Source organism: Falco rusticolus, chromosome 4 (assembly GCF_015220075.1).
Source record: "Falco rusticolus isolate bFalRus1 chromosome 4, bFalRus1.pri, whole genome shotgun sequence".
Taxonomy (NCBI): Eukaryota; Metazoa; Chordata; class Aves; order Falconiformes; family Falconidae; genus Falco; species Falco rusticolus.
In genome coordinates this window covers 105,564,324-105,584,867 of record NC_051190.1, presented here as the reverse complement: position 1 = coordinate 105,584,867, position 20,544 = coordinate 105,564,324, and the positions used below count along the sequence as shown (strand labels likewise).

The 20,544-nt window shown below is 38.4% G+C and overlaps 1 protein-coding gene across 2 annotated transcripts in view; it reads right to left on the bottom strand.

The window, feature by feature from the left end:
- ZNF385D (zinc finger protein 385D) overlaps nucleotides 1-20,544 on the bottom strand; it is a 437,007-nt gene that overhangs the window by 145,753 nt on the left and 270,710 nt on the right. The gene's annotated exons all lie outside the window — the stretch shown is intronic.

Genomic DNA, 20,544 nt, shown 5'->3' with positions numbered 1-20,544 from the left:
AGACTCAGACTAAGGTGCATTTGAGGTGTGTGGGAAGCATGGGTATTTTCAGAGGAGCACTACAACCATGAAGTTAGAGGAAGGGCACAGGGTTACAAATGTGCACTTTCCCGAAATGGCACGTACAGTGTTTCTCTACAGCTTTCAGCAGACAAGGAAACTCCGTGACAGTGCCAGACAGACCGCACCATTATTGTCCGGTGCATCATGGATGTCTCCTAACTCATGGGTGAGAGTAGGTCGTCGCTAGCCTCTACTGGAGGGCTACTAGACCTTAACAGATCTAACCAGCTACAGGCCCAGCAAAAATGTTACAAATTAAATTCATTTAAGCATTGAATATCAGGGAAGAAGCGGCTGAAGGGCATTAGGACTTATCACAAAATGTGCTCCCCTGGGGTCACCATCTCCCAATAGATTCAAAAAACCACAAAGATTCAACGCCTCCCACCCCCCAATAAATAAATAAAGCAAAAATACAAGCATCAGCTAAGTATTATAAAAATTAATGTAATTTTAAAGCTTTACACTTTTTGACATTTAAAAAGTCTTTGACCTGGCACATTCTACCGTTGGATTTTTCTGATGTTTTTATAAAGGTCATGTTTATGGTATAATGAGCACAGATTTCCAGGGGTTATTAATCAGAAGAACACTGTATTGCAAACAGATTTTCAAAGATTTTTTCATTTTTATGACGAATATATTAGCAATTTTAAAAGCACCATTTTTCAAAAGCATGCTTGGTAAAGAAATAATGATTAACTTCTGATGTCTTTAAATGAAACAAGCATACAACTGAGACAAATATACAACTAATATGAAATGGACACACTTTGCTAGTAAACTCTACGATGACAGTGCTATGCAGTCGTGCCTCTTCTGTTTAGCACTGGGAAAGATTAACTTCACCAGGTTTTATTAATAATTCACTGGAAACAGTTTTTACACATTTTTGACTGCATAGAGCAAGAGTAAGTGGAACATAATGCCAACAGTTATTGCATGTTTTCAGAGCATCACTTCACTATCCTGCTAGCTGTCATACCTCTGCTGTTTTACTGAGTAACAGGCAGATCGACTTGGGAAGTGACCGAGTTATGAGAAGATGGCAGAATAGGAGCCAAAGGAGTAATATCTGCCCGGACCAAAACCAGCTCCACAGAGAGAGAAGGGAAGGAGGGAGAGAGGTACATAGAGAAAAGTGTGACAGGATGCCTGTGGTTATGTAGATCCACTTGGCTGCTGGACAGGCGGCACACTGCAATGGACACTGTAATACCTCTGTGAATCTATGCCCGTCTTGCATGGACTGGGCCAAGATTCCCCCCGGATTAACCTCGCATGTTTTGTGCACGTAGGACTGCCTGTATATACATACATTAAAAAAAAATAATAATGCATACTTGCTGAAATAAACCCACATTTTTCATTTTCCTTTCCCATGCATAAAGATGGAAATGCTTACATAACCCATCAGAAACTATTACAGTCCCAGAATTTTTGATTCACAAAAACCCCACAGATATGTTTAAAACTGTCAGGTTTATAGTCTTTCACAGGTAGGCAAAAGAGCAAGTGGAATCGTTTCTTGTTGAACATTGAAAAAGTAGAGTGGAACCAAAAGCACAGGATTTAAATATGGATAATGAGCACAGCCACAGCAGACAGAAGTGAGTTTTAAAGAACCAGCTCCTGGACATAAAGCACTATTCAGTTTCTGCTGGCTTGAAAGATACTTGTTAAATTATACACCATGTCATCATTTTTCCTATATGTATTCCTAAATCAAAAATACTTCAAGTTATTTGACTAAGGAACGTTTCCCACCAATGGGGGAAACATTTCATTCAGAGTGGGAAATAAGGTATCTGACGTTCCTACAGAAAAGTAAACCAAACAAGCAAACATGAATATCTTTCATACTATTCTTTTTCAGGATGTAAAGCCAGAAAAAAACTATTACATCATGTGGCCTGATTGTCTCTAAACCTCAATCCATTACTTGTCATAAAAATTCTACTATACTTTAATGAAACTAAACTAGTTCAGCCCTCAGGAGATGGAGTTGTTTGTGCAAAAAAACCCAAGAGCCTGAGGCTCTATCTGGGACTAAGACTTTCTGGAAAAAGCAGCTGATGAAAAATTGAAGTTATCCTAGCAGGCAACCCATGCTTTGTATTGAAAAGCAAAGAAAAACCAGATGGTTCTTGGCAGTCTGCTGTCCCCACAGACACAGGGGAAGAGAGGGATAATGTTTAGTTAACTGTTAAGTTGGAACCTTACTGGAATAGAATTTTATGCCACCTCAGAGCACACAGGCACTGTGTCCATCAATGACTAATCTCAGGATTTTCATCTGCAGGCAATTAAAAAAGAAAGAAAAAACAAACAAACAAAAAAAAAGAGAGACCAAAAAAAAGCCAATTGCACTCTGGGGAGAAAAAGAGATAAAAGATTTTTCTAAGTACCACCTGAATACTTGAAGATTAGATTAGAATCATCCCCTACAGTATTAAGCAGTTGAGGTCAGCTTACATCACATTGTCTTATGGAAATGTGAAATCAGATGTTGCTTTTTTGCCCCGTTGCCCCTGTGAAGGTTAACTGCAGTGACTACAATATAGCACATCGGAACAGAGCATGTACAGTACCAATATAGCGTGAAGAGATGAGTAACTTAATTCAACAGAAATTTGCAGATCATCACCAATTTTCTTACAACCTTTGCTTTGCTGTACCAATCAACACATCAGCCGTTCTTTATTTGTCTGACAAAAACTAGGGATGCAAATGATTAGCAGTTCTGGATTGCAGTATGGAGTTTTGAGTTCAGCAAAGGGTCACCCACGAAAGGAGAGTAGGTGCTGATAAGGCATAAAACCCTCAAGATGATGTTAAAGGCAAGGAGTTTGCATCAAATTTGGGAGGGAGAAAAGTGGAGAGGAAAGAAAGGGAAGCTAAGGGGAAGTAAGATGGCAGCAGGCAGAACAAGAATGGAAATAAAAGAATGGGATGTTGGAAATCAATGGGAGAAATTTGAACCTTGGCCAGAATCAATTAAACAGATGTTTTATGGAAATTCTATATCCAGGCACAGATTTAGTTTTAATAAAGTTTAAATAGGACATGTTATAACATACTTAAAAAGTAATAGCTGTATTGTATCTAGAAAATACTATCATTGCCAAAAACTATTTATTGCACTCACACACTGCTTTTGTACAATTCAAATGACTTTTCTTTTTTATTTTATTTTTAAACAGAGATAAATATGTGTCATTTGATATGCTGGGAAACAGTTTCTAGGTTATAATTCACATCATATTCTGACGAATAAATGTTTTTATTTCCTTCCAAAAACTGTGGCATTGTGCTTGCATAGACAGAGTTACAGTCAAGAAAACAGATATTCCATAAACTAGTAAGTCTGTATATTCAAAACAGTGTAAGCAAAAAAACACACCATGATGCAATGTAACAGATAAAGATATATAAGGAAGTTTTATTAGGACTCAGGAAAATCAACATTTTCTTCACATCTATGACAAACGTCACATGAACATATTTTATATAATGTTCTGCAAGAGTACTGGTCCCTACATACTAATGCTGTGGAGCTAGAGTTGAATCCAACTCCCTACAAATCAGAGCAGGGAAGACTGTCAAAGATGATAACGAAAGGTGATCCTGCAAATGTCTTATGGTATAATGAGCTCCTTCCAGTGTCTTTGGTGGCAGAGACATCAAAATCTGGTCCTGGGTGAGGCTCCATGAAAATTCACATTTGAGTAACACTTTGAGTTGCCAAAAAAAAAAAAAGAAAAAGAAAAAAATAAAGAAGCACAAATATCAAAGGCACAAGGGCTTGAAATAACAGTTTGACTAACTCTCCGAACATTTAAATGCTCCACTGCACAAGCAGGCTACCTTCATTCTCACTAAGAGATCCCAGCCATGACCCTTCTGCAGCAGAGAATAACAAGACAAAACAGACTATCTTGGATTCGCTTTTATAAAGCTGCCTCTTTGTTCTCCGTCATAGAGGACCAGTTTGAAACCATGTTTTATGCCAGTAAGAAATAAGAACCCCATCTCCCTTGAATCAGGCTTTGGTGTTGCACATGCCCCTGCAATGACAGTCACAGACAACTAATCGTAACTATTCTTCTGTGGCATTTTGGCTTACGCTTTGCTTCAAGCTGCCACTGCTTGTGAATAGCAAAGGGAGAGAAAACACTGTCAAACAGAACTTTATTCTGTGTTGCAAAGTTCCATCAGAATTTGCCTTCTCTGCAGATCTATACGTAAGCTACACTCTCACACCTACTTATTATGGAAGCAAATCCTCATAAATGTTTCAAAAATTGAAAGAAATTAAGCTCTGTATTTTAGTTAAAGGCTCATATTGAAGCCTGCTCTGTAAGCCCCCAACGCCTCAGGGAAATGTCCCAGGAGTTGGGCTGTTGACTAACTGGGGACACTTGCACAATAATGTCTTTTTTGGAGCAGTTTAGATTTGTGTAAATGTTTATTCACTTCATGAAAGAATTTAGCCTGGGTTTCCAGCAGCCCACAAAAATCCCTTGAGCACAGGGCTAGTGTCTTTCTGGGAAAGTGAATACATTCCTTTTCAGTGGAGAAGTTCTAACAAAATGGCTATTTATAAAGAAGGGCTATGGAAACTTCAGTTTGGCAAGCTTACACATGATGGAGCTGATTTAGGCAAATGCTTTGAGAGCTGGAATATGCAGCAGTTAGTGGGTTGACTGTCCTTCTCTTGATACTTGTGAAAACGCTGGCAGGTCCGTCTTTTGTACCTCTATGCAAAACAGGCCCATAATTTAAAAAAAGGTTTTCAAGTAAGGAAAATTATTTCCTGTCATTTTATATAGGTGGGGGGAAAGCACCACTACTTTTGCAGACAAGACACAAAGGACAAAAGAAATTTTTGTCCTATTTTCCAGAAACACAGACATGTCAGGCCCAATTTATCTAAATCATGACATGTTGGATGCTCCAGGCTGCATCCACAGAAACAGATAAAGGCTTGTCCTCCACGGATTTAATGAATGGGAATCCCTGCCACTGGCTAATATAAATTGTGCTTGTTGGTGGGTAATTCTATTGATTATAATCCAGTTACATTTACACATGTAGACATGAGAGTTTTCCGTAAGGTAGCATAAACTACTGGCCAAAAAATACAAACCTAACCCAACAATATATTCACATTTCTTTAAGCTATATGAAATCGGTTATGATTTTTTAGCTTTTCTGCATCCTATCTAGATGTTCTTTAAGAGCATTTTACTATCTTGTGACATAAAATTATTCTATGATAAATACATGTTATTGTTCACCCCATTCAGATTTTTTTCGTCACCCGAAAACCCAAATAAAATCTTTATAGGTTTTGACACAGATTTTTGTCATAAAGTTTCCCAAGTTGACCACACAGCTTGTAGCTGTAAAACAGAAGTCTGCAGGACAGTTTCTCGTGTATCTTTGGTTACCATTTTATACAGCAGAATTTCTAGAAGAATAAAAACAAAACAAAAAAAACCAAACCAAAACACACACACACACACACACACACCCCGTAGTGCTATAAAAAGTGGCAAAGAATGGTCTGCATACTGATTTGAAGTTTCCACTGCTGGCTAGGGATGGCAAGACATGGTGGAAAGGACAAATACTATTAATCTGCATTTTTAGATAAGTCAGGAACAGTCTGAAATCCTCTAAAGAAAAAGGACTATGTTAAGAGCTGAAGTAATAGCACCTTTCCTGGCCTGCTGCTCAGGCAGCCTGGCTATGTTCTGATCCTCTATCAAGGATTCTTAAAATGTTAAGGGTCCCTGCCCCAGGAACAAAACATAGGAGATACAAAACATCTAAATACTGTTTTAGGGAGCTCCCTTCTTGTTCATGCAGTCACTGTGCTCAGAATATTTACTTACAGTTATTAACATTTCACTTTGTGTGCATCACAAATTCTGGTTAGACATTTACCGGTTTTGACTTCACAGTTATTCATGGTCTAAAATTCAGTATTTCTTGAAATAATTGTAAATATATCTAGAACTAAACATGACCCACCTCAATTACTTGAGTTCATTCCATTCAGAGGATAATCTTTCGCCTAACTCATTACTAAGGTGCTCGAAAAAATGAAGCCTTGGGCATAGCACACTAAAACTGTCACTCCACCGCAAAAAGAAAAAGTCTCAGTTGACATGTTTCATTTTTAAGCCTCTCTCTGCTAGAAAGACAAAACAAAACACAAGAACTAACTTTTTTCTGCTGTGTGATACAGTTATTTGAGAGATACTAAAGCCAATGTGTTGGTTTTTTTTGAAAGGCATTGTTCCCAGGCCTTGTAACCATGACACAATAGAATACAGCACCAAGAGGAGAAAAAATCCTGTGCAGACTTTTCTGGTAATTCATATAGATCAGAAGGATCAGAATCATGCAGCTTCATAACATTAAGTCTAGCTATTATAATTCCAGATGTTGTTGAGTATGTTATATAAGGAAGCATTTGCTCTGATCCTTGCAAGTCTTTGCATTGCTTGGCTTTTGAGATGTGAAGTTATAATCACCATATGACTTCTTTGCATCACATTATTTTATGTGTTTCTAATTTTATTACTTTTTCACATTAAAATAGAAAAGTAATCCCCTCAATTTAAGCAACAGACATTTATTTAATTGAATTGTATATCAAATACTTCAAATGATTTCTCAATATGGTTTTATTACATGAGATGAGTAACTCACTCCCCTTCAAACCTTACCGCCTTTGATTTTTAATAAATTTGGTATATTAATCTGATCAGAAGAACTTTACAGTATCTGAGAAGCTAAGAGGGCAAAGCAAGTGCAAAGATCCTTCAACGGAACCATGTGTTGACAAGTTGGATCCCTCCCCCCATCCTCCCACTCTACTGCTAAAGAGTAGAGAGAGCCTCACATACTGCAATCGTCTTTGCTTTCCATAAGAGGTAATCTTACAATACATTTCCAAGAAAATGAAATTATATTAAACCAGTGAAGTGAGCCAACCAATTGTCAGATTGCTATAGAAATGCAAGGATTTGCTAAGCCACAGACAAACCTCAATCCTGCAAATACTTCTGCATATATTTAACTATTCCAATCCCTCCCATCAGTGGAGTGACATCAGAAAAGTTAATTATTTTTTAATTCATGCATGCAGAAGTAGGGTCTATCTCTTGTTTGCATGACTCCATCTGACTAAACATTCAAAATTTTCCTTAACAATGAGTTTTAAACAGAAAGAACTTCTATTCTACTAAAAAGGAACTGAAATTTTAACAAGGGTGAGCAACTGGAAAGATGAATCGAAACCCCGAATACTTCACCCACATCATATACAGGAGAGAATCTGTTTGCATAATCCAGAATTTAGCACTAACTCCTTTAAAAACAAAACAAACCCACAAAACACCAAAATGCACCACATAGGAGAAACGCATCATGAAACTGTAAACACAAGATGAAAATGAAGGTATTCTAAACATATTACCAAAGAAGCACTAAGACTTCCATCTTTTCTTTCTGATGTCACATCTTTAAAAAAAGAATGGGATTATTCCAGAGGCAAGAACATACTACTCGGATCTAGAAATGCCATTAAAAAAACCCCCACAAACTTACAGGAAAGTTAGTGTGTTGAGAAACAGAGACCTATCTCTTCATAATTCCAGTGAGTTCAGGAGATTTACACTGGGTATTAGCTTGAGCTGTAACACTAAAGGACAACTATTGCAGTGCACTGAGTCTGTTTGATTAGAGGTATCAATTCAAGCAACGAGGCAATTTTGCATACAAACCTCTAAGAAACCTGAAACCAAACACAGCTTGCCTGTATAAGGGTTGCATTCCACAGCCCACAGCTCAAGCCAGTTTTACAGATCTGGAGCTGCAACTAAGCATAAATCACCTTATTCACAGCAGAGCGTTTTGGGTGTGTTAACCTGAAACGCTGAGAAAACTTCGGCGGATGTGGGCCAAGCAATGACAAAACTTAAGAATTGCACTCCCTTTTTCAGCCCTAAACCACCAGCGCTGGCACAGTTCTTGCGCCCGAGTATCTGCATTAGGCTGGGAACTTACACTTTCTGGTCTTTTAACTCTGACATGGGTATCTGCAGCTTCACAGATCTGTTGCCTTCATTTAGGCACCGCAGAAAGATTTGACTTAGCATGTGAGAAAAGACTGCAAGCCTGTATTTCTGGCTATTCTGCTTCACTTGGACTTGGGGAGAATATGTGGTAATCTTGTCTGGATAAAGAGAGGAGCGTTAGGATGCCTTTATTACACTCTTCAGACAGCTAAATTATACTTCAAATGGGTTAAGACGACCTAGAGCACACACAGCTGTTTGGTGTTGCTATGTAGATTCTGTTGCTACATGTGGAAAAAAAATTCCACATTTTATTTCTCACTTATCCGGCTATTTAAGTTCACAGAAAGCATCAAATGACTCAGGTGTTCAGCTAAATGAGTACCTGCAGTTCCAAAAGTGGTAAAATGGATCTCTGTGTCCAAGGTCAAGCATCAACTGTATTAACAGAACTGTTATAAAGTGCTTAAAGTTGCATGTAGAATAACATTGCAACAGGGAAACAAAAGAAAGCAAAACCGAGTTCACGTTTAGGTTGCCTCGCTGTGCACTGTTTGACACATTTTTGTGGAATATTACTAAGGCCAAGCCTAGTCACGCTACTATATTGGTAGACTCAGACTACCAAGAGTGGTGGGGACCCAAGAACAACAAAAAGTGACTGAGAAAGTCAGTATAATTCAGTGTCCGATCGCTCAAAGTGAGGGGGGCACTTGCCCTTGCAAGCATAAGCTGAGAACTTGGTCCCCACCTTTCTTGCATCAGTAAGACTCTTTACTGTTTCCCTACAACCTCCACTGCAGATGTAAACAAGTTGGTTTTAGTCTAATTGGTTGGTTGGTTTTTTTTTTTTCCCTGTTTTTTTGGTGGGGGTTTTTTTGTTTTAAAAAAAAAAAATTCAAAAGATTACTACTCAAAAGCCTCTTGGTGTTGTTTGCCACCACACATGATTTCAGGATTCTTTCTCCTCATTGAAAGCCAGGAAAAGGTGGCATGAGCTACTTCTTAGAGGGCTACTGCACACTGAGAAAAATACGTAAGGTAGCGGATGCACATACACACCTCAGGGGTCTGGAAACCTTTTAAAATTTTTCCCATGGAAATCTATTCTTGAGAATATTTGCTTGAGTTACTGCTCTTACTTTAACTGCATGGGCAACAACCTCTTACTAGACATGATTTAGTACAAGATTTTATCTCTTTCCTCCTAAAATTCACTATAAATTTCAAATTTGCTATTTATTAGAACAGTATAATGTTATTTGGCCTTTCCAAAATGACAAATTCAAAAGTCAAACTGACATTCTAATTACAAATTAAAGTTTCCCTGTCACTAGAAATTCTCACCCATATACAATTTTAATACATGTCCGTTCAGCAGCTCCAGGCACACAACTGGAAACGTTAAAATCCTGCAGACTAGAAATGAGCTTCTCCCACATGCAGCTTTTTCTGGCTGAGCTACAAACCCACAGAAATGATAGCTTGGTATGATTTGCGGTCATAAACTTCAACAGAGCTGTATGAGATGATGCTCTAAGAAAAATGTTAAGCCTCCTCTGCTTGGGGTGAGGAAAGAACAAACTAGCTTTTCCTTACCACTGCTGTTCTGCTTAACTAGTGTAGAGTCTGTTACTGGAGAATAATCACCATAAACTACTAAACTATTCATTGAACTGTCCTGATCTCTTTAACGATATTGCCAATAACTTGCCTCAACGAGACAAAAAAGGCATCCCAGTTCAACAAATCACTTGAGAGGCTGCCCCCTTGAAACTGCACAGAATTTAAATAGGGCTACTGTGAATTGATAGTCTACACAATTTTTACATAATCAGGAAAGCTTGCAAGCCTCCGTCCTATCCACACAGATTAACTCCTTGCAAATATAAACCTAAAAAGGACAGTCATGGTAGCTTTAAAGGGTTTTTGGTGGGTTTTTTTTTTTGTTGTTGTTGTTTTGGGTTTGGGTTTTTTGGGGTTTGGTTTTGGGTTGGTTTTTTTTTTGAGGGTTGGTTTTGGTTTTTTAAAAATAAGAATAGGAATTGATACGGACTTAGGGATGTACAGAACTAAATAGCTCAGTTGACGGAAGAATTTCATATTTTCATTATCAGCATTGATGACTTGGTAATGGAAAGTAAGAAGAGCAGTAATGACTGTATTTTGGTTGCAGCTGAGAGCTGCTTGCTAGCCTTCCGGAAAAATGGTTGGTAGTTTTAAACCATTCCTGAAAAACAAAAAAAATCAGCAGAGCTTTCATTGTCTGTTAATTCCTGAGCCTTTCTATGGAAACCATCAAAGCTGAGGTGGACAAGGGAACTGATGAAGTCTTCCCCCACAGATGTGCAGAGCTCCTCTAGCATGGGGAGACTGCAGCCATGTGTTCACCCTTGGAGATGCATCTTTCCATAAGCGGGGATCCCCATGCAAGGCAAATGCAATTCAAGTTATCCAGCTGCCCAAAGTTCATGTATCCATCACATTCGGTGCCTCTTTGGCCAAAGAGACAGGGAACAACTGTCTGAACAGGAACTGCAACCCCAATGAATAAATTCTTTTTCCTGTACTTCCAGGCTGGCGGCAGGTGAGGACGAAACACCTGATGGCTGTGCTGCTGGGCACGCCAGCGTCCTCCATCCCCAGACCTGCTGCTCAAGTGGCTGCCAGAGTTTGACTACACTGCTGATAACCAATTTAAGATTTTAAAGAGCATTTAATTAATATTTGAAATTACTGGAAATATTAAACACAATTGTTACAAATTATTTGGCAGTTACCCTAATTAGGCTAGGTCTGATTTAATATTTCCAGCACAGCTGAAGCTCTTACTTTTACTGGTGGTCATGGAAGTTTCTCACTATATTAGGTCCAGTACATGAAATTGAGTTCAAGCAAATCTATTAATACAGTCCAACACTTTCCACAGTTCATTACAAATAATAATTACTTTCTGAAAACTTCCTCCTTCACTATGAAGAACAGATCTGACTCAGTAAAAACAGTATCAGTAAGGAAAGCTCAACTTTTGCTGATTCTTGAACTTGCAATAGCTTTTTTTTGTACCTGCCAGCAATTGCCATACATACACGCTACATCAAGACTTCAAAACCTGCCCAACTTCTTTCAGACAAGCCGTCAATATCACCTCAACCAATATACTATCAAAATTGGCTCCCTACATTATTTACTAGAAAAGTTGGGTACATAGATAGAAAAGCCTGCAGAACTGGAGATCTGCCCATCACAGGCACCTCAGAAAGGTTTCTTAAAAGATTAATTTATCTATTATTTTAAACATTCTCTTACAACATCAGCCATCTAGTACTGTGAGCTTCCTAGAAAGGGCTAATAAGAAGAAATAATGTTAATTCTAAATTATCTTTGTGATTTGGAAGATATTAGCTCAGCTGGCATCTCTCAAACAGATATTTGATATAAAATATTCATAATTCATTTGACTATACGCTGAGGTCAGATGGCAGCATTTCTGTCTCTAGATGAATCTAAAGTGAGCTTTGTATTGCTGAAAAAGTGCTGGCATAGCTTTTAACATAAAAACTCCTTTAATAAATTACAATAAAGTGTTGTACAATTATCTTTGTGAATATTCCCATGAACAAATCTTCCTACTAGAAATGCACAAAAAGCTTATAGAAATCACATGAACATTGTTAGAATAAATGGAGGGATATTTTAGGAGTATTAATTGTTTATGTTCTTTCAATGCTAAGTATCATCAAGGACTGCCTACCTGAGAGAGTTCTGTGCTGGTTTTCCTCGCTACACTGATTCTTTCGGAAATATTCAACTTAGGAAAAAAACTAGGGCATAGAAGAATAAGCAATAAAAATAAATTAACACTTTACACATCTGTATTATCTTTCTAAACCCTGTAGAGTTGCCTGGGTGTCCACAGTGATGTGTGGCATCATCGTTCATTGCCTTCACAAGGTTAATTTCAGGCTCTTTAAATACATTTTCTTCCCTGTGTCCTGATGATAGCACGTGATGACAATTTTTCAAGTTAGTCACTATGGGCAAAATAGAAGAATTTTGTTCAGTCATCTTGGGGTGCTTGTGCAGGGTGGTGCTGCCAGTACCATTTTGCTGCAGCACCAGCACAGCACTTTACCTGCTGCCTGCCTGCCTTTCTCTGCCAGCAGAGTTTACACACATTTCATACACTCTAAGGCTTTCCACAATCACATTTCGATTGTATCTGCATTGTTAAAAAGACTTCAGATGTTGCTTTGATTTTTTTTTTTTAATGTGTTTTCAGCCTTTCCGTGTTTATTACATTCAGTAAGTTCACCCACACGAAGGAGCATATCTGTATGGGCTGTTTGTGTAGTGATGTCCCTCTTTAAGGCCACTGACTCCTTTTACCTTCAAAACCTGCATGTATCGGGAAGGTAATCTATTGCATGCACTGTTAAGAGTGTGTAGAGCTAAATCTAATATGAAGGTTACTTGCCTCGTCTACGTGGATCTGACCATAGATAGATATAGGTATTTCTGCAAGGCACTGTACTTCCTATACGGCATATCCAAAGAGATGTCAGATGTCCAGCTGCTACTGAACTCAGAGGAATCCAAACGGTGGGCTGCTAATTACCATTAAGTAGGTTTGTCAGCTATACCTATGTAAGAAGATATTTTTTATGTTGTATAAAAATACTGGAAAGGATTTTAAAAAAAAAAAAAACAACAACCAACAACTACAACAACAGGGATCTACAAATGTATTGAAAATTTTTACCCAAAGGAGAAGAAAAAGAGTTAATTCAGAACCTTTCTTAGTAAAGAAAGAAAAGGGACAGAAAAATCATACCATGTGGACCAATGCAATTTCTGAGTATTCAGTGCTATTAAGATTTAAGCCAACAGAAACTAAATGTGTTATTTGGAGGTTAGTGCAACTGCCCTAGGACTGCATGTGGAGAGGAGGACTAAATAACCAGTTTTACAAGGTAGACAGACTGTGGTCAGGACTGGCAAGACAAATGTTTGTAAATGATTACATCATGTCTTGAGCACTAAAAGCATGTAAGGATACTAGAAATGATGCACTACAATGGCTTCACAGCACCCATATTCCTGTGGCTGCCATGCCCTCTGCCTGAGAGGGAGACAAAAAGGGAAAGGATTTAAATATACCTTTACATATGCATACACAACATTTTACAGCCTGTTTGACTTGTTAGGATTTACCCTTTACACAGGAATTACAAAGTTAAATAGGAGATTAGGTGAAGTTTTATGTATGCCTGTTTGGTTTTCCTTCTTAAAGAAATAAAAAGAGCTACCGTAAATAACAGATGCTGCGTGAAGGGCTGAAGCAAAGATATTACTTTTTTCTGTGCTACCTAAAAGCAGACAAGCTCATGCAACTTCCACTGTTGAAAAATTTGCTGCTCAAAGCAGCGCAATTTACCCATAATAATAAAGAAACAAAGGAGCTGCATGTTTGCTATATAATAGTCACATATCTGGCAAACTACATGCTCCTGATACGTGGCTGGTTTTGCGAGGTGAGTGGATTTGCAATCACAGGTAAATACCAGAAACAAAACCTGATTTGCTAAACATTGCACTATAGGGACAGTAGACCCTCAGGTCACTACTGAAAAATGACTTGGCTTAGCAAGACGAGCACTGATATTGCTTGCAGTGCCAAGACTGGCTTCACCCCCACCTCCCGATTCCTTGTGCATTCACAATTGCAGATCTTGCCAAGGTTCTGTGTTTTCTGACCTTTTTTTTTTTTTTTTGGCATTCAATATTGATCCCTAGCACAATGATGGGTAACAGTATTGGAAAACACAGCCATTATCTCCCTCCGTCTTCATAACTTACTACACTCCATAGTAAACAGAGTAAACAAGGTCAACGAGAACAAAAGAAGCTGAGAAAATTTTCATAGCTTTCATTTGAATGAATATACTGTCCATCTGCTTTTTCAATTACAGCATAAAAGTAAACAAATATGAGAACCACTGTAAAGTAGTAAAGAGTAAATTAAGCCTAGCTTTTTTCCTTTGTTCTTAAGAAAGCAGTTTTAATATTCAGAGACTGTTAACATAAACCCACTTTTTAGGCTCTATCTTGTTTTCAGAAGAAGAGAACTGGGGAAGAAGCTGCCAGTTTGGATTGTAATAAATAAAATGCAGAAACAACAAACAGTATAAAAATTACCAGAGCCCTTTGAGATCCTAGGTATATGCTAAAATTTCCACCCCCCATACCCAGAGTTAGAAGACAGCCAGTCCCGGTCAATCTCATTTTTGTATCTCCCGTAACTGCTTCAGAGATGAAGATACTATACATTACCAAACCCCAGGAGCTTTCCAAGCTTTACTTGAAAAGCAAGTGGTACATTATGGTTTTAAATTCTGAAATCTGCAGGGACTATAAACCAGAGTAAATTAGTTGGCTGGGTAATAGACCCAGGACCTGATCCCATAGTGATGAAAGAATTTCACATGATTTCCAAAGAACCGGTTCAGCCAGCTAGCTGAGGTATTAAAAAAAGAAATAGATTGATCCAACCCCAACTTTTTAAAATAGTTGTGACCTTTGCCAAAGCAGAAATAGGAAGGGGGGGGGGGGGTGTGGGGGGTGTGAGGGGAGAAAAAAAAAAATAGAGAGAACAAGTGTTTTTGTTTAAATACTCTAGATAAGGACTCAAGATGTCTTACCTTTTTTTCATACATAAAGAAGTTTGAAATGGATATAATTTTAAGCATGAAGACAGAACCATATTATCATAGACATTAACAAGAGGCAAGGGTGTATATTAATGGAACTTTCATAAAAGCTTCCTTTACAATTCCAATTTCAAATTACAGCTGCATTTTCTTATTTCACATTTGATCTAGTCCCTTGCCAACTTCTTTAAGCCATCATACCATGCCTATGATTGCAGTAACTCTTGAAGTACCAAAAAAAGAAGTAAATGAAAAAATTGTTTGAGTGGAACGTGCTCATGAGAATCAGACTGATGAACTGGAAGAAAGGGTCAATGAAATGGACAAGTAGGTCTAAATATATGAGCATACCAATAACCCAGCTTCATATATTCGATTTTTCACCCCTGGGTAGACTTTGCAGAAATGTGTTGCTAAAAATCACTGAGAATAGAGGCTGACCTACAGAAGGTGGCTTTGCCGTACAATGCCTTAGCCTTACAACAGAGCAAGGCTTCTTCCCACTTTAAACCTCACCAATTTGATTCAAGTAAAAATCTCAAACACTTCAGGCTTTGGTATTTCTAGCCAATGTCTTTTACTGCATTTTCTGTGAATGTTACCAATCATCTATGCAACTTCAGCTGCAAAACTAATCTTTGCAGTATACTTCATGTAATAATCCCTTTTTAAAACTGAAGCCCTTGTGACCTCTGTTATATTTCAAGAGCTTTTCATGATCTAATACCAAATTGAAATAGTTCCTTTATGAGGTCCAAATATATATCTTGCTTTTCAAGGACCACCATCTTCTCTGGTGCTATGACAGGAAAAGCTTTGAAAGGATTCCTGTTACCGGATTAACATTTTTGTAATTGTGAGAATTTCTAGAACTGCCACAAGGTTATAAAACAACATCTAAATTGCATAGAATGATGTTTGCACACAGGTACAGACAGAAGCCATATGACTCAGTTCTGCACTCAAAGGCTCTCATTATTTTAAAATATTTCATAAAAAATATATATAAATTGACTTTTAGAAGAAAAAGATGAAAAAGGACAGAGGCATGACATCATAATGAAAATTTTAAAAATCTGGTACCTACTTAACATCCCATTTCCTAACAGAAGTAAGAAATTTGTTAAGAAGGGATGCAGGATTAGATTCTACAGTCATTCCTGTTAAAATATGTACAGACACACATTCATGTGTACGCGCGCACGTGCACACATACATACTTTCTGTTAAAGGACCTTCAGCTTAAGCAACAGTGATCTAATCTCTAATGAGGCAAGAAACCATTAATTCTGTTTTTGATTTTGGAGTAATTCTGCCAACCACAAGAAGGGTAACACTGGGAATGAATTTTTGGGGTTTTGTGTGTGAAATGGTGAAATCACCCTTTATTTACGACAACATACTGCGTACACTTAGAAGTATTTTAAACAAGCAGTTTCTGTAAAAGATTATAAAAGGGTACAGTCTAGCACAGAGCATTTTCTCTAAGTTCAAACAGGATTTTTTTCTTACTATCTATACATGCATTAATGATTATTCAGTGCTTCAAGATATGAACTTCACTGCCCGGGAGGCTGCAATGTTTCAAGTATAAACATCAGGCTCCCACAGATTTCAAGATCCTATACGTTGGCTTCCTCAGCTGAATTCTTCTGTCACATACAGCATCCATTATATATTAACTATATGTTCTTATTGCAGATGGCTGGTGATAAAACACAGTTAATAATCCAGTATTTGTGTTTCTCAAAACATTTTAAAAGCACAGCCTTATCATCACCGATTCATCCTACCTTAAATTAAGGCAAACAGAAATGCTACGAGAGGCCTCCGCAGTACCTAACCTAAAAGGAAATACAACCTCCTAAATACAAATGGGTGACAATGAAATATTTTCATTGGAACTGCTGAAACGGATTGGTTTTTTTTTTTTTGGTTGGTTGGTGGGTTTGTACAATGTGTGTTTTCTTTAAAGAGGTGGTGAGATTTGGGGGGTGTGTGGGGGTATTTTTTCTTCCATGACTCATCCAGTATGAATCTCTTCTACAAGAAAGTGTTCCAGAAATAAAAAGTGATACTCAGAATAGTAGTATGTATGCAGATGAATTACTACACTCTACAATGCTGACTGAAAAAAAACCCCACCAAAAACTGAAACAGCCAACATGCAAATAGAGACGTGATGGCATTGGCAGGCAAAAATTGTTTGTTTTTTCCCCTTTACAGTTCTATTATTTTATCCCATAGGATATACATTTCCACTCCAATATATTAGATGTCCTGTATAATGTGAAGGGAAACATTGAGAAGAGAAGTTACTTAAAACAGTTATAGGTTCGCAGTGGGCAGGGGGGTACGTGGGAAGAGGGGGAGGGGAGGGGAGAAAAAAAAAAAAAAAAAAAAAAGGAAGGCACAAGGTTCCATGGTGTGTTTCATCCCACCTCCCCTTTATCTTTGTAGATTTTAATTTTATTTCTTTTTTTGGGTGTGCTTCTTCAGTAAGGGGAAGGTATGGGTGCATGCAGGGGAGTGATTTTTAGCAGTGGGGGCAGAGGATCTGTTTCCCCATCAGTTCCACTCGAGATACACGAGCCCTCAGGACCAGCGCTCGCTGTCCCATAACCGCAGTATCACGGTGGCGTTTCCTCCCCTTGGATGGCCATTGCCCATGGGGCCGGTGCACAGCACACAGCCAGAGCTCTCCCCCTCCTGAGGAGAGCTCTCCAGGTGACCCAGGCGGGCTGGCTGCCCAGCCCAGGGGTGGCCGTGGTGCGTGCAGGACAAGCCGGCCCCCAAGAGCTGCCCAGGCTGCCCAGCGCAGGCAGGCGCGGTGCTGGCGAGGTGGACCAGCCCAGGCAGCAGGGGCCGGCGGGACCTTTTAAAGTAAAGGTGGCAGCACCCAGCTATGACCATCAGCCACAGCAGAGCTTTTGCGTTGAGCAGGACTAGAGGAGGTCCCCTGCTATCAGCGTGCCACATCAGCGCACGGAGCTGCCACATCCTCTCGGAGCTGCTTAGAGTGGTCACAACATACTTTTGTCTTACACTAAATTATTAACTCCATGATAAATGCAAGCAAAAGCTGCTCTGGGTTAGGTATGTATGGTTTTAAGTGCAAAACATCTACCTATTAAACCACTTAGACACGTATTCTTTTCATTGGCTTTCAGCTTCCTCGATAAACACACTACATCATTTTGCAGGATTTTTATTATTACTACAACTCTGTATTTCTCTCAAGTCAAAGTGATGAATGCAAAATGAATACAATAAGTAACAAAAGTATCCACGGTGACCAAACAACAAACTCTAAAGCACAGCATGGTGAGCGAAAATTAGCAGTTATTGAAACCACCATCAAAATTCTTGTGCAAAGTAAAAAGGCTCATGCAATTATAACGGTCACAGTAAGTTTAATTGTTTGAAGGCTTAGCTCAAATAGTAGACTATCCATAGTAGAATGTAGTAGACTAGTAGAATATCTCAGCCCAAAATCTTCTTGGAGGCTACAGCTTTAAAGACAGCAAGAAACACCACGATTCCTGAATTTAGCAACTTTTCTCTCTGATCATTAAGAAACTCACTTCATCCATTAATACTTGCTCTCTAAGAATAATACTTTCAGAGGGTTAGGTCTTACTTTCTATACTAATTATTTAGGTATTTTTTTCAGCCTTAATGCTGTACACGCGTGTTTCCATTATGCCACCTTGCATCAGCTGCAATTAGACCAGGCGGCCCAGAAAAACAAGCACGATGCATACAAACATACAGAAATGATTTCTTGTTCTTCCCTTCCTATACTTTAGGTGGCCCAATAGTGGCATGCACAGAGAAAAAAACCAAACCAAACAACTCAGAATTCTTTACTAATATTAAAAGGAAATTTCTTTTTTTCCTCAGAAAATGTAAAATGTTGATATTGCCTATGTGATAGCTATAGCAATTTTAAGTCGAAGTCGGTGCGGGATGTACACAGTCATGCCTTCGCCCAGCTCCGTGCAATACTGCTTTGTGCAGTAAGTGTTACAACAGGGACAGGTGAGATTACAGACCTTCTGGCTTCTCACAGACAGAGAAGGAAAACACTGAAGAACCACCACAGGTAAACATTATCCCCATTAGCTCATGCTTTGTTATACAAAAGACAGAAACAAGAACATCCATTTAAAACTTAATATTAAAGGAAGTTTCAGACTGAGAACCTGCTTAACAGAAACTTTTAGCTCTGCTCTCAGAAGTGACATTTCCTGCAGAGAAAGCACAATCCAGTTTGTTCCAAGTAAAAACTTGCGTTGCACCAGAAAACAACTCAGCACGTGAAACAGCAGCTTGTATTTTTTAAACAAGTTAACACCAAAGTAAGTTTGACCACCATTACACGTTTCTGAAAAATTATAGACAGAAAAAATAACATAAAATTAGGTACCACACAGCTAACATATACCTATAATAATACCCTAACCCATATAACTTCAGGAAACCATAACTTCTAATCCTAGTCACACAGGCAATTGTTACAAAACTGACCGAAAAAAACCAGAAAACTTTTCTCGTGCTTGTGATGATATTAAAGGCAGAAAAACATCCCAAAAGAAATGAGCAAAAAATTAACCTAACACCACATTTTTAATGGTGAGGAGACTTAATCCAAATTACTCAAACCTAAAAGCATAATGCTTGTCTGTTCTTCCTCAGTCTCTGGAAAATGTAGCAAAGCTAAAACACTGCAAATTTATCTTTGAAAGGGACTCTGAACATTTGTGACGACTCAGCCAATTTATATTTTTTCTGTTACGACAGCTTACATCAAAATCAATCTGCTTTCATAATTGATGGGTTTCACTGTTAAAAGACAACCCTCTCCACGCAAATATTTTTAGTTTTATGGAAATAAGAAAATGCTTACCGTGTCATAAAGCATAGTGCTTTTGTGAGAGGACTCAGAATATTACAAAAGTTCTTCTCTTAATGCTTGGAGTGAACTCCTGATTCAATATTTAATGAAACTGAGAAAGCTGCTGAATGTCCCAGAAATCCTCCAACTCTCGGCTCTGTGTTCATTCTAAGTATTATGCAGCTATAAATTAACACTGAGGCTAGATGAGATTTCAGGTAGTCAAGAATAGTATTTTTCCATCATATCACCAAATTTTCCATTTTATTTTTTCCCTATTTAGCAGCACTAACTTGCAGCATTATATTGCAACTGTACATCCCAGCCAGTACTGCAGCACTACATTGCTTAGACATGGCTCTACGCTCCAGCATGTTTTGAGGGTATGCAGCCAGCTCAGCTGTAAACCTAAGGAAGATTTCCATCAAGCAACAAAACTAAACTCTGCACAAATATTTAACAGCTCCGAGACCTCTAAAGGCTTAAAATAATATGCATTTTGTGGTGTGCTAGAAGCCAACCCCACACTGGCAACCCGCATAATGCGGAGTACTCGGCAAACACACACACGCTGCAAATAAAGCATTGTTTCGCCTTTGTATCTTTGAATTCTTCAAACGAAAAGCTGAATGAAATACTAAGGCTTGCTGTGCCTCCCCACCACAGACAGTGCAGTAGCAGGTCGTCCATTACATTAAGTTCGGCTAAAACTTCCCATGCCTCCCAACCATTTCTCGTCCCCTCTCAGCAGATGGAACACAAGTTCATTTAAAACAAACCT